This window comes from Otolemur garnettii, unplaced genomic scaffold, assembly GCF_000181295.1.
Source record: "Otolemur garnettii isolate 467f Iridium unplaced genomic scaffold, OtoGar3 scaffold00015, whole genome shotgun sequence".
Lineage (NCBI taxonomy): Eukaryota > Metazoa > Chordata > Mammalia > Primates > Galagidae > Otolemur > Otolemur garnettii.
Window position 1 is genome coordinate 13,202,127 of NW_003852410.1, and position 14,393 is coordinate 13,216,519.

General features: G+C 40.7%; 1 pseudogene; it reads right to left on the minus strand.

Moving 5' to 3' along the window:
• Positions 1-9,837: 9,837 nt before the first annotated feature.
• Positions 9,838-14,393, minus strand: part of LOC100954582 — a 54,036-nt pseudogene continuing 49,480 nt past the window's right edge.

Sequence of the window (14,393 nt, forward strand, 5' to 3'; positions counted from 1 at the left end):
GTATCTTGTCACCTTGATTCTGTCTGACACCTTAGTGAGATTGTGGACACCTAACGGGGAAAACCCTTATTTTGTCAATAAAGAGCACAGCAACTCTACCATCCTTAGTTCCATGTCAGTCACCTAGAGAGTCTGGGCAAATGCTGAGGGCCCCACTTCAGATCAAGCACATCAGAGTGCCCCAGTGGGGCCTGGATGTCCATGTTTCCCAGGTGACTGATGTACTCCCTGTCCTGCGACCATTTAGCAAAACACCTGTGTGCGGCAAAGATGATTGCTAATGCCGTCCACTCCTATTCCAGGGTACACGTCACGCTAAGTGCTTTCACCTTATCGTAGTCATTGCTGCAGATCCCCAGATGATGCTGCTGTGCAGCCGGGTTTGAGAACCAGTGCCTTATTAAGCCCTAACTAGGGCCTCATGAAGTAGGACGTGTTGTTACCCTTGACTTGCAGATGAGGGAACTGAGGTTAGAGGGCGTAAGTGGCAAGCTGGAGTGACTCCGGCAGCAAGTTGGGGCGAAGGTGGATGCTGACTTCACAGAGCTAATCGCCATCCACCATTGCCCCAGACGGCCTTGGGAAGAACCAAGTAAGTGTTGCTCAGTTGCGTTCTGCTCCCCTTAACCCCCGGGAGATGTTGCTGAGGGGGAGAAATGCTCTTGTCAGCCTCCCTTCCCTGTCGTGACCAGCTTCTTGTTTTTTACCAGCTCTCCATGTATAGTCCCTGCATTTTTACCCTCTCCAGCACGCCTTTTAGCCAAAGAGACTTAAAAGCCCAAATGCATTTTGTACTGTGAAAAAATCCTGAGATCTTTACATGATTAAAAGCGAATATGCCTCGATTTCCAATACACGTTTGCAAATAGGATTATTCTCCCATCTTAGTGTATATTAAGATACTTGATAATAAAATTTACCTACTTTTATGAGTTTTTGCTGATTTTTAAATTAAGTAAGGTGGAATATTGTGCCTTTTTAATTCTAAAAGATTTGCGGTTTAGGTTCTAGCTATGCACGTGAGTAAAATTTTCGTTAAGAGATTTAGTTTAATCTCATAAATAATTTTAATGTAAGAGAAAGTAGAAAACAAAGCCCACATTTCCTTTATTGTTCCGATAGAAAAAATATAATTCATTTGCTAGAAAGAAAGAAATACTGAAGTTGTAATATTTCCAATACATGAGATATGTTTTTAACAAAAATTAACATTTTCTGTTTATTGATTCATGGAGCCATGTAGGTGGGTTTGGCTTTTCTCTCTGGTCTCTTCCCTTCCCACTGCTACAAGCATGCAGCCTTGGCCCCATCACCATCCCACCCACTTCCAACAACCAAATCAGTGATTCTCAAATTTGGAACCACCTGCCAAGCCTGTTAGAACCCAGATTGCTGAACCCCACCCCAGAGCTTCTGATTCCTAACTCTGGGGTACAGCCCAAGTGTTTGCACTTCAGAAAAGCTCCCAGATACTGCTGCTGATCCAGGAATAACACTTTGGAAAAGACTGCTTTAGATGGTTAAGCGATCTATTAAAAGCTGAGTTTCCATGCTCTTTCTGAAATTCAAAAATCGGGAGAATTAGGAGTAAAGCATAAAATATCTTTTAATGTCGTCTCTAAAGCAGAGCTTCCGATTAAGAACTGCTGACAATAACAAGAAAGGAATAAGTTTTCACAGCACTTCTTCAAGTCTGAGCAGGGCCCCTGCGTCAAAAGCTGCTGCATATTAACAAACGCAGCTGGGTTTTGTGAGACTTGTACCAGCCCTTGGTTACCTGCAGGTGGCAGAATATTCTAGGATAAGCGTCACCTTTTAAAGATCTTGTAAAATGATTGACAATTTGCCAAAGGACTTATCAAAACCACTGTTTAAAATGTTTCGCTCTCTTTACTTTTTAAAAGTATAATGGGTATAATATTGTGCCCACGGCAAGAAAAGTTACTAGTGATTTTTAGCCTTTATTTGGCAGGTGTTGAAAAAGCAACATTTCATAGGACTTATTACAGACAGGTATTAAACACTATATACCAGGCTATGTACTGAGTGCTTTCCCTGGGTCCTGTCCCTTAATGCTGAGAGCAAGCCTATAATTTTAATTATTATGCCTGTTAAATACAAAAGAAATCTAAAGTTCAAAATTCCACCCGTCCTCAAGGTCTATTTAGACTTTGGTTTTTTTCCATGAAGCTTTGCTCAGCACCCCCATACATAATCTCTTGCGTTCTGCTTTTCCCACTCTCTTAGTCACTTTCACATTCTTGGATTGGCGGGGGTTATGTATTCATTCCTCCTTTACAAGAATGTTGTAAGAATTACAATTTTACATGAGACGATGTATATGAAAATTCTTTTTTAAAAAGTACTATGCTAAGCATTTGCTGTGTAGTAAGTCGAATGATGCCCTCCAAACCTGTTCACGTCTTAATCCCCTGCACCTGTGAACGTGACCTTATTTGGAAGAAAGGATTGTTGTAGATGTAATTAAGTTAAAGATCTCAAGATCATCCTGGATTAGCCCAGCAGGCCTTAAATCTAAGGACAAGTGTCCTTACAAAAGGCTTACAGAGAAGACACAGAGAAAAGAGGGCCGTTTTAAAGCAGAGGCAGAGGCTGGAGTCGGGCTGCCAAAAACCAAGGCAAGTCTGGAGCTATTAGGAGCAGGAAGAGGCAAGGATTTTCCTCTAGAGCAGTGGTTCTCAACCTTCCCAATGCCGAGATGTATTTTCATTGTTACAAAGGGGTCGCGACCCACAGGTTGAGAGCCGCTGTGAGCCTCTGGCAAGAGGATGGCCTTGCCAGCCCCTTGGGTTTGGACTTTTTGGCCACAGAATTTTGAGAGAATTAATTTCTGTTGTTGTAGGCCACACAGCTCTTGGTAATTTTGTATAGCAGCCCTAGGAAATTAATCCACGTTGTAATAAAAAAATAAAAGCTAAGCTCTATTGAGTCCTCAGTACACGTGTGCCAAGGCCTGTGCATAATCTCATTCAATCCACAGAGCTAGTATGTTAGTTGGGTCCCCTTAGGATCCCTATTCTACGAGCCAGGAAACTGAGGTGTACAGAGGTTAGCTAACATGCCACAGGTCACATGGCTACTAACAGGCAGTTAAGAGACACCACCCTGACTCCAAATCTCTGTAGCCACTATCTGTAAATGCCTCCTAATATATTATAGGAAATAAAGATGAAATAGAGATATTCCCATGTTTAATGGCTTAATTCCTGGGTCATACTATTTTTTTAAAATGAAAGAGGATTTAACAAGTTCAAGAAGAATTTTTTTTCTTCATAACATTGCCTTAATGGCAGAGTCATAAAATTATACTATCACTAGATTATTAGAAAGAAACTTTGTTTTAGGTCGGTTAGCACAAAAACGCTATGGAGCAGAAATTCTCAAACCAGATACAGCTCCCAGGACGTGGGGAAGAAAAATCAGAATCTTCAGGGGGTATCATGAAATTAGAGTTTAAACAGGGCATATTCAAAATTATAACTTTGTATTTCTTAGGTGATAAGAGATACTTTTTTTAGTTTAAAATTAAAATTTTCTTCTGGAATCTTCAAAAGGAAGTGCGCGTTTCTCAGAGGGTGGCCATTTTATCCCATGCACCAGTTTCCCTTCACCTGTTTAGAAAATAAACCCCGCCTCCCAGATCCACTGAGTCAGAGTCTCTGCCTGCGTATCCGGGTCTATGCCTCCCTAGGTAGGCACGAAATCGGAGGGCTACAGCCTTCATGTTGCCCACAGCTATGGTGCACCAAAGAAGGGCTGCATATTCCTGATGGAATGTGTTTGAAGTCGGGGAATTTTGGTTAGTCTCAATACCACCAATCAGTCGTTTTCTAACTTTGAGTATTTCATCTCTCTGAGACTCAATACAGTGACTAGGGAATCATCTCTATGTTAGGAGAACAGGGTGGGTAGGGGAAGGAAGTGAAGAGTAAGTTTTAGAGTAAAAACATAAAGCAAAACTCAATGAGATTTAGGGAGTTAAAACTATTCTTGAAAACAAAAGTCGTTTTAATCACCCAGCATTGAGAGATTTTTGCTGCTCCCGTTGTAAGTGGAGATTTCTTGTTTTTAGGGGCCACGTGTGGAGGGAAAATGCATCTTTGCTCACTTGTCCTCACCTCAGTATGATTCTCACCCGATAAGCAGAACAAAAAACCAGATTCAGGGGAAAAAATGACAGGTCCGTAACACCTGTTCCACACCAACTCCCGGACACAAGAGCTTCATGTAGAACTTAGAGCCAGGTCCCCCACATTTTGAAACCTCATTTTTCCTCCTTCCCTCGGCTTTTCTTTATCCTTCTCTCATGCTTCCAAAGGACTGCACTTTAATTTATATCAGCTAAATACATTAGTATGGGATTGCAATTTGTTTTTCTCTGAAAAATTGGTATCACACCTTGAGAGTGTTTTAAATTATATCCTTCAAGTGGTCCATGGCAGTCAAACACCCAGTAATGGGAAGCTGCTCATGCTGCTGGCCTTAGGGCCAGGGTTGTTCAAGAATTAAATAAAATCCTGTATAAAAAACCTGGGCCGCTGTAGATGCTTTCAAAAGTAGCTATTATAACTCCCCGCATGGCATGGCTTTGAAGATGCTACAGCCCTCCCTGCAGTATTGCAATCCTGTCTATCAGAGGAACATGACGTGCTGGCTACCTGAAAGTAGGGCTCTTAAAGAAACAACTTATGACATGAATTTATGTTTCCTTGAAAATCTATCTTTTTTCTTTCCACTAATGTCATAATTTCGTCTTTTATAAAGGACATCTTTACTTTAAAATGTTTCCTAGACCAGCAGTCTCCTGAAATATTGATCTCTTCCATATGGGCCATTAAGCCAACTAGATATTTCCATTAATAATTGGCTAGACTCCCCCCACCACCACCCCCATGCACACAAGCGCGTGTGCACACACACACAGAGCCAGCCTCTTTCCTGATTACTCATTGCCAAAGCTGTTGTGGAAGGAAGAGCTGCCTCGAAATGTGCATGTATCAGCAACTTCAGTTTCTCCACAGAGCTACATTTGACTGGCCATTTTTGGAAATACAATATTATTCATTTTGGCAAACCACAGATCCCTGTCTGCAATTGGGTTTATGTCATTGGGCCTCCACTGTATGAAATTATCTGCCGCATAACTACGTTCTCAGACTCCTTCACACTTGGACCCCTGGTGTGAGGGACTGCAGTGACTCCACTGGTGCCCACAGGAACACCGACACAGCCGCCAAGAAACGCAGCTAATTGTTCAGTGTGATATCTCGTTTTAGACACTGCCTGGGATGGATACAGGACATCACTTTTGAAAACTGTAAAGAAACCTGGCAATACAAGAAAATGAGGTGAGATCCATCACCTATCTCAATTTGTTTGGTGAGTTTTATCCTCTACGATTCCCCCAATTTTTGAAGCCATTTTAAATATATCTTTGAAAAGAAAAAGACCTATGGAAAAGAAAATAAGGTGGAAAACTGAAAGACATTCAAGTGACTTCTAATTGACAAAAGGCAGGAATGAGAACAGATATTCAGACTTCATTAGAATGGTTAGAAACATTTGAAGAGCTGCATTTGCTGTCTTTGAATTATTTTAACACGTAAGCTATATCACCTATTATTCCAGGATTCACAAGACCTTACATCAATTTGTAGAAGCAGTATTTCATCATATTTCCATACTTTCCATACTTTTAAAAACAATCTCCTTTTCATAAGCATATAGCAAACATAGAAGCGCAAAAAGAATAACTATAGAGCTCCATTTCTTTAACAAAATAGATATTCCCACGTAATCAGTGCTCAGATCAAAAAGTAAGACACTACGCCATCTCAGAAAGCCCACGTGAGCCTATTCAAGGGGCTACCGCTCCCCAGCAGGTAACCAGAGACTTTTAGCACCAGATATTTGTTTTGCCTGCTTTACGCCGCTAACTCCATACAATTTGAGTTCTTTTGTGTCCAACTTCATTTGCTCAGAGTTACATTTGCTGATTTTCCTGTTATCACGTTTGTTCTCACCACTTTCTAGGATTTCACTGTACAGCTATAGTCCTCTTCATCTGTGTTACTGTAAAATGAATGGACATTTGAATCACTTCTAGTTTGAGTCTATTAAAAACAGTAATGTTATGAATAATATGCCTGTTTAATATGCAAAAGCCCAGGCACTTATTTTGGTTGCCTACTTAGGAATGAACTCACTAGGCCATAGGGTCAACTTGAGCTTTAGTAAATACATGTCTTGTCAAAGAGTTTTCAAAGTGGTTTTATTTCTTTCCCATCTAGCTGTGATTGTCTATCCTTTAACAAGGCTCTTTTTACCCCTCCCTTTCTCTCACCCTTCCAGCCTCTAGTGTCCCCTGTCCTGCTTCTTATTTCTATGAGATCAGCTGTTTTTAGCTTCCACATATGCATGAGAGCAGACGGTGTTTATCTTTTACTGTTCCTGGCCTATTTCACTTAGCAGGACGTGCTCCAGTTCCAGCTTGGGCCCCTCATCTGGTTTTCAGCACCAAGGCTGAGTCCCTATCTTGGCTATTGTGAATGATACTGGAATAAACATGGGGTAAACATACATCTTTTATATATTTATTTTCTGTCTATTAGATAAATACCCAGTAGTTGAATTGCTAAATCACGTGCTAGGTTTATTTTCAGTTTTGTTGAGGAAGCTTCATACTATTTTTCATAATGTATATACTACATACATTACCACCAACACTATATGAGTTCCCTTTTCTCCTCATCCTCACCACCACTTGTTAATTTTTTTTTCTTTTTGATAATAGCCATTGTGACTGGGGTTTTGATTTGCCATATCCCTGGTGATTAGAAATGTTGAACATTTTTTCATATCCTTGTTAGCCATTCATATAGCTTGTTTGCACAGATGCCTATTCAGATCCTTCACTTATTTTTTTTGAGACAGTCTCACTTTGTTGCCCCTGGGTAGAGTGCCATGGTGTCATAGCTCACAGCAAATTCCTGGACTCAAGTCATCCTCTTGCCTCAGCCTCCCAGTAGTTAGGACTATAAGTGTCCGCCACATCACCCGGCTAATTTTAGAGATGGGGTCTCACTCTGGCTCAGGCTGGCCTGGAACCTGTGAGCTCAGGCAATCCACCCACCTCAGCCTCCCAGAGTGCTAGGATTACAGGCATGAGCCGCCGCACCCAGCCTTTAATAGAATTACTTGGTTTTATGCTGTTGAGCTCCTTTTGGATATTAATCCCTTGTCAGGTGAATATTTTGCAAATATTTTCCCCCATAGTGCAAGTGGTCTCTTCCCTCTGTTATTTCCTTTGCTGTTCAGAAGCTTTTTGGTTTTACATCCCCATGTCTCTTTTTGCTTTTGTCGCCTATCCTTATGAAATGCTGGTCTTAAAATCTTTACCCAAGCCGATATCCTAAAGCATTTCTCCAGTGTTTTCTCCTAAAAAATTTATATTTTGGACCTTATATTTTTCAATTCATTTTGAAGTAATTTTTGTTTATGGGAAGAGATAAGGATCTGGTTTCATTCTTCTGCATAGAAAACCTGGTTTTCCCAGCATCATTTCTTGGAGTTTTTCTGTTTGGTTTTGTTGTTGTTGTTGTTGTTGTTGTTTCGAGAGACAATCTTAACAAGACTGCCCTGGATAGAGTGCCATGGCATCATACCTCTCGGCAACCTCAAACTCTTGGGCTCAAGTGGTCCTCTTGCATCAGCCTCAAAGTAGCTAGGACTACAGGTGCCTGCCAAGATGCCCAGCTAGTTTTTGTATTTTCAGTAGAGACAGGGTCTCAGTTTTGTTCAGGCTGGTCTCGAGCTCCTGAGGTCAGGTGATCTACCTGCTTCGGCCTCCCAGAGTGCTGGGATTACAGGTGTGACCCACTGCGCCAGCCCCAGCATCATTTCTTAAAGAGGGTGCCTAGATTTCTTTTACATCTAGTTTGGGTTTAGTAAGTATGCTAATGATTTTTATATGTTGACTTTTGCCCTGCAACTTAACTCAATTTCTTGCAGTTCTAAGAGTTTTGGTAAAGTGTTTAGGCTTTTCTACGTGTAAGATCATGTTTTCTACAATCAGGGACAATTTGACTTCCTCTTTCCCAATTTGGATGATCTTTGTGTTTTCTCTTACCTAAGTGCTCTGGCTAGTACTTCCCTAACTATGTTAAATAAGAGTAGTAAACTGAACATTTGTGTCTTGCTCAGAGCTTTTTAGAGAAGCTTTCCATTTTCCCCATTCAGTACAATGTTAGCTGTAGGTTTGTTGTATGAGAGATGTCTGGAAAGTATCCAGCCATGTATGGCTGTATCTTTCATGCCAGATGGCTGGATACTTTCCTGGACAGCCCTTGTACATAATTTTTCTTGTGTTGAGGTACACCGTTTGTGTCACTAAGGGATGTTGAATTTTATTAAATGCTTTTTTGATATCGAGATGACCACATGATTATTGTCCTTCATTTTATACATGTGATAGCAAATGTATTGACCTATGTCTATTTTTTTTGGTTCTATATTTTCACCCTTTATTCAGAATACAGTGCAACATTACAGTTACTGATCATTAAATGAACAGACTTGCTGATGTGGTATTGACAGCATGACCTGAATTCTGGGAGTCAGTGGTTTTCCAGTTCTAAAGGAGGAGAGAGAATAGTTACCTACAAGATCTTCTGAAGAGAAAAGAACCATGTTACTCAGTGAGCCACCAGAGGGTTTCGGCTTCAACCCACTGGCTGGAGGGATTGTCAGTCCTGGTCAACCATCCATGATCTTCATCCCAGCAAACCAGAATCTCCAATTTTTTGAACTAATTGTAAGTACAAGAGAGAATAACTCCAGACTGATGTATAAACTGATCTGGATGACTACTGAAGTGTCCTCCAGGAGCTGGCAAAATCTTCAGAGTGACTGTTAGAGGGAGGAGCCTTCCATGTGCTCCCAGTTATTATACAGTGCATAGAGGCTGGAAAGTGTTCGCCCTGCCAGACTGCCTCGTGCGACACTTCAGAGACCACCTGCACATTTATACAACATGCCCGTCATGAATCCAGCTGCCACCGTATTGAGGTCATCTTCTGCACCTCCTGTTTTCCATAACACCAACTGCCCAATCAAGCAAAGCCAGAGAACCTGGAGTATTAGCCCAAAGTGACCCTTGCCTCGTCAACCATATTCAAAATCTGTGCATTTCTGGGTTTGGACCAGGCAATCCTCGCTGAAGACCATTCACTGCCCCAAATGCAGCCCCTGTCATGCAATATCCTCCAATGGTAAAGAAGGCCAGTTCAAACCTGCCCCGGGTAGTGGAAATACTGTCTACTGCAAAAAAGTTCTCATCAGACTGTGCTTCAGGGGAAAATCAGCAGCAAATGTAAATACAGGCTAAGTGTGAGAGTGTGTATAAAAGGGCAGCCAGAGCTCCTTTTTGTTTATAAATGGGAAAGTTAACAATAAGCCAAATTATCTCCTTAAATAAAACCACTGATACTGAAAATTAAAAGATTAAACAAATGGGCCACAAAAAAATCAGACAAGTGGTAGAAAGGAGATGATCCCAAATAGTCGCCACAGAACCATAAATTTAACATGCTTGGAAAAATAAAGGTGACTTTAAAACAAACTCAAGCTAGAGAAATCACAAACCCAAACTCGGCAGCAGTCTAAGGGCAGCTGCAGAGGGAGGGGATGGGAGATGCCCGCCGGTCTGGTCACACTGCTCTTGGGACTATGTAACACTCTAGGTCTCTCCCAGGCTGTTGTATTGGCAGCAGCGTAGGACAGGCAGCAGGAGGCATGTGATTTTTTTAGTTTTTTTCTCTACAAAGGGGCAATTATTACTGGACAAGGCAAGGTAATTGTGGTCACGAGAGAAGCAGCCAAATGCAGATCTGTTGAGCTAACGGGAATCTCAGTCTTTCCCAGCTTTGCAATGAGCTCATTACAGATTTTTGTCAGTTCTTAGTTCTTCAGTTTCTTGGTCCTTCTGCTGAAGGGCCTTTCTGAGGACCCCACCTTCATCTGCTCTTTCCGGAGTCCAACGTGGAGAGCTGTACTCTCGGACTTTGCTTTTGTTTGAACCTGCGTGATCTCTTCCCTGGCTTTGTCTAGTTTTCCTTCAGGATGACTTTTCAGGGCCTGATATGACTGTTGCTCTTGTCTAACTCTGGCTAAGTCATCCTGAGCGTGATTTTTCAAGGCTTTATCATTCTTCTTGAACCCCCCACCCCCAGGACCTCTTTCAGGTTCTCATATCTCCTAAAGAGATGGGAAAGGGACCTTTCCACAGAGTTAAGGTCAGCCAGGGTCTGTTCTTCTCCATGGTCAGCTGTGGGAAGCTTTTTTTTTTTTTTTTTTTTTTTTTTATTGAATAGTAACTGTGTACATTAATGCAGTTCTGGGGTACAGTGTGGTGTTTTCACACACAATCCAAAACGCTTCCATCAGACTGGTTAACATAGCCTTCATGTAGTTTTCTTAGTTATTGTGTTAAAACGTTCATATTCTACTCATAGAAAGATTCACTTGTACCCTTGTAAGATAAACCACAGAAGTGATCCCTCCAATCCCCCTCCCTCCACCCATTCCCCCTTCCCCTCTCCCTCCCTGTGGGAAGCTCTTCTGAGAGATCATATCTACCCTTGGTTCATCTTCAGTCATTTGAGCAATAGTTTGTTCATATTTAGCCATAATTTTCCTCATCTCCAAGACTTCTTGTTGGGTCTCTTCATATTTTTTTCTTCCATTCATTTGCTTCCATCTCTTTAGCAATCTCTTCTCTGAACAAGGTGAGAACCGCTGTTTTATATGATTCGCTGAGTCAGGTCCCATCCAGGGGACTCTTGCCACCATAGGACACTGACACAGGGGCCTTCTCTGCAGAGTCCAGACAGTCCAGACATGGCAGATCCATCTTCTGGTTTTTGCCTTTCTCTAAGCCAGTGGTTCTCAACCTTCCTAATGCCACAGCCCTTTAATACAATTCCTGTGGGTCGCAACCCACAGGTTGAGAACCATGCATGTACTTGGATCAGAGGAAGTTAAAGATGCCCTGCTCACAGTCCCTAACCTTAGGAAGCTTGTAAAAGTTACTTTTCTATGAGTAATACACTGCACCAGTGTGGGGAGTGGGCTGTGGGCAGCAGGGCCCCCACAGCTTGGGAAATGCTCAGGGGATAGACAAAGTTTTTACACTTTTTTGCTTAAAGTCTACACAATATTTATCTGCTATAAAAATACCTTTTTCTCACTTTTTGGCCTGCATTGACATAAAAAATCTTTTTAATCCCTTCACTTTCAGTATGTTTCTTTTCAGACGAAGGGGGCTTTCTTATACACAGTATATAGTTGGATCTTGTTTTTCTTTTTTAAATCCATTCACCTAGTCTATATCTTTTTTTTTCCCCCTCTGGCCAGGGTTGGGTTTGAACCCACCACCTCTGGCATATGGGGCCAGCGCCCTCCTCCTTTGAGCCACAGGCACTGCCCTAGTCTGTATCTGTTAATAGGGGAATTTAAACCTTTACATTAAAGGTTGTTATTGATAGGTGTGGGCTTATTCCTGTTGTTTTTGTCATTTTCTGGTGGTTTTACATATTCTTTTCTTCCTCTCTTGGTTTTTGTAATGACCTGCAGTGATGGGGTTTGATTCCTTTCTCTTATTTGTGGATCTGCTTTACCAATGAGTTTCATTCTTCTACATGTGTTCGTGATGATAGTCATCCTTATTTTTCATCCAGATGTAGGATCCTTAAACATTTCTTGTAGAAGCAGTCTAATGCAATGACTTTCTTTTTTTTATTAAGTCATCACTGTGTACATTAATGCGATCATGGGGTACAATGTGCTAGTTTTATATACAATTTGAAATATTTTCATCAAACTGGTTAACATAGCCTTCATGGCATTTTCTTAGTTATTGTGTTAAGACATTTCTACATTTAGTAAGTTTCACATGTACCCTTGTAAGATGCACCATAGGTGTGGTCCCACCAATTGCCCTCCCTCTACCCATCCTGCCCCGTCCCCTCCCCTCCCTTTCCTCCATATTCTTGGGCTATAATTGGGTTATAGTTTTCATATGAAAGCTATAAATTAGTTTCATAGTAGGACTGAATACATTGGATACTTTTTCTTCCATTCTTGAGGTACTTTGCTAAGGAAAGTATGTTCCAGCTCCATCCATGCAAACGTGAAAGAGGTAAAGTCTCCATCTTTAAGGCTGCATAATATGAAGATTTTCTTACATGAGACTTGATGTTCTTATCTACTACTTTTAAAATGCTTTGTCTTCTACTTTGGACACTGACTATAATGTGTCTTGAAGAGGACCTCTTTGGGTTGGATCTATTTGGGGATTTTCAAGCTTTCTAGATCTCAATGCCTATATCTCTCCCAAGATTTAGAATGTTTACAACTATTATTAAATAAGACTTCTATGCCTTTTCTATCCTGTTTCTGGGATTCCTATAATATGAATATTTATCACCTTATTGTTTCATCGGTTTATAGGCTGTCTTTATTCCTTTTTAATTTTTTTGTCCTAAGTAGATTATTTCAAAAGACCTGTCTTCAAGTTTAGAAATTTTCTCTTCTCCTTGATCTAGTCTGTTGTCAATAGTCTCAATTATATTTTTTATTTCATTCATTGAATTTTTCAACTCCAAGATTTCTGTGTGGTTCCCTTACATAATACCTGTTGAATTTCTCATTCAGATCATGAATTCTTTCTCTGATTTCATTGAATCTACTTCATTAAATTTCTTCAAGATCATTATTTCATATTTCTTTTCATGCATTTCATACATATTCTTTACTTTTTCAGGGTCTTTTGCTAGAGGATTATTATGTTTTTGGAGATGTCACATTTCTCTACTTTTTCATGTTTTTTACAGCCCTACATTGATATCTACAGAGTAGCTTTCATAGTGAAATACTTTTTTATTGTAGATGCATCCTATAGTGTTGGTTAAATAGTATACTTTGACTTTAGTTATGGCTGGACACAGAGGTATAGTTTTAGCAGTAGAAGTCTCTGGACAAGCCAGTCATCAGGCCCCTTATGGGGGAAGAAGGGAATGGGTGGGGTTGCCTGAATCAGTTATCCTAAGGAAGATAGTCCTTGGAACCTTAGAGAAAGGCACACAGGCCACCAGACCATGGGCCCTTGGGGGTGGCATTTGGGTACTTGGCTCTGTATCTGGAGCGTGCAGAGTTGCCATTAAAGACAAACCTCAGGTCTCAGCACTCGTAGCTCAGCAGTTAGGGTGCTGGTCACATACACCAGAGCTGGTGGGTTCTAATCCAGCCTGGGCCTGCTAAACAACAATGACAATTGCAACAAAAAAAATAGCTGGGCATTGCTGGGGGCATCTTTAGTCTCAGCTACTTGGGAGGCCAAGGCAAGAGAATTACTTAAGCCCAAGAGTTTGAGGTTGCTGTGAGCTGTGATGCCACAGCACTCTGCTGAGGGTAACATATGAGACTCTCTCTAAACAAAGACAAACCCAAGGCCGTCAGCTTTTAGACTCTGGGGAACACATACATTGGCTACCTCTGTATTTGGGGTTGCCTCTCTACTTTGCTGGACTGCCTTTTCTTTGAGTTAAACACCTCTGAGTGCCAGGTGCTGCATGGACACTACTGCTGAGTTTATGACTGCCCTCTTGCATCCATCTGGGATTGTGGCTGTGACTCTACAGCCTTCTGCAGGGGGTGGCAAGATGACATAAGGACTTCAGGTATGTGGATATGCAGGGGCACTGAGCTCCTGGGCAGAATATCTCTCTTATATTTATTAACCTTTTAGGTAATACTTGGTCAACTTCTAGTTCAAGTCTTTTGCTCATTTTCTCTTAGCAATTTGTTGAGGTTATTGTATGTTCTGGTTCCTGGTTCTTTTATGTTCTGTAAATATCTTCTTCCACTTTTTTATGCTTTAAATGGTATCTTTTGATTAAGAGTTTTTTAAATGTTATCCAAATTGTCTTTTTTAGAAGAGCACTTTTTACATTTTTAAGAAATCTTTATTTGCCAGAGTAAATAAAATATTTTTTCATTTTTCTAAAAGTTTTCTTTCATATTTGGATGCATAATTAAGCTAGAATTGTGTGTGTTAAAATGCTGAGCAAGATTCACTTTATCCCATTTGGATATCTAATCCTACACAGATTTTGTTCTAATTACTTGCACTGTTTATCTGTTAAACTATTTAAGTTGAAGTCTATTTTCCTATCATTTTGTAAAAGGACAAATATTTACAAAAATGAAATCCTATTTTACTTTGTATTTTATATTCCAGTTAACATTTTATGATGGATTTCACTAACATATAGATCTGTGTTATTTTCATAATTCTATAATATTGTATTAAGTGG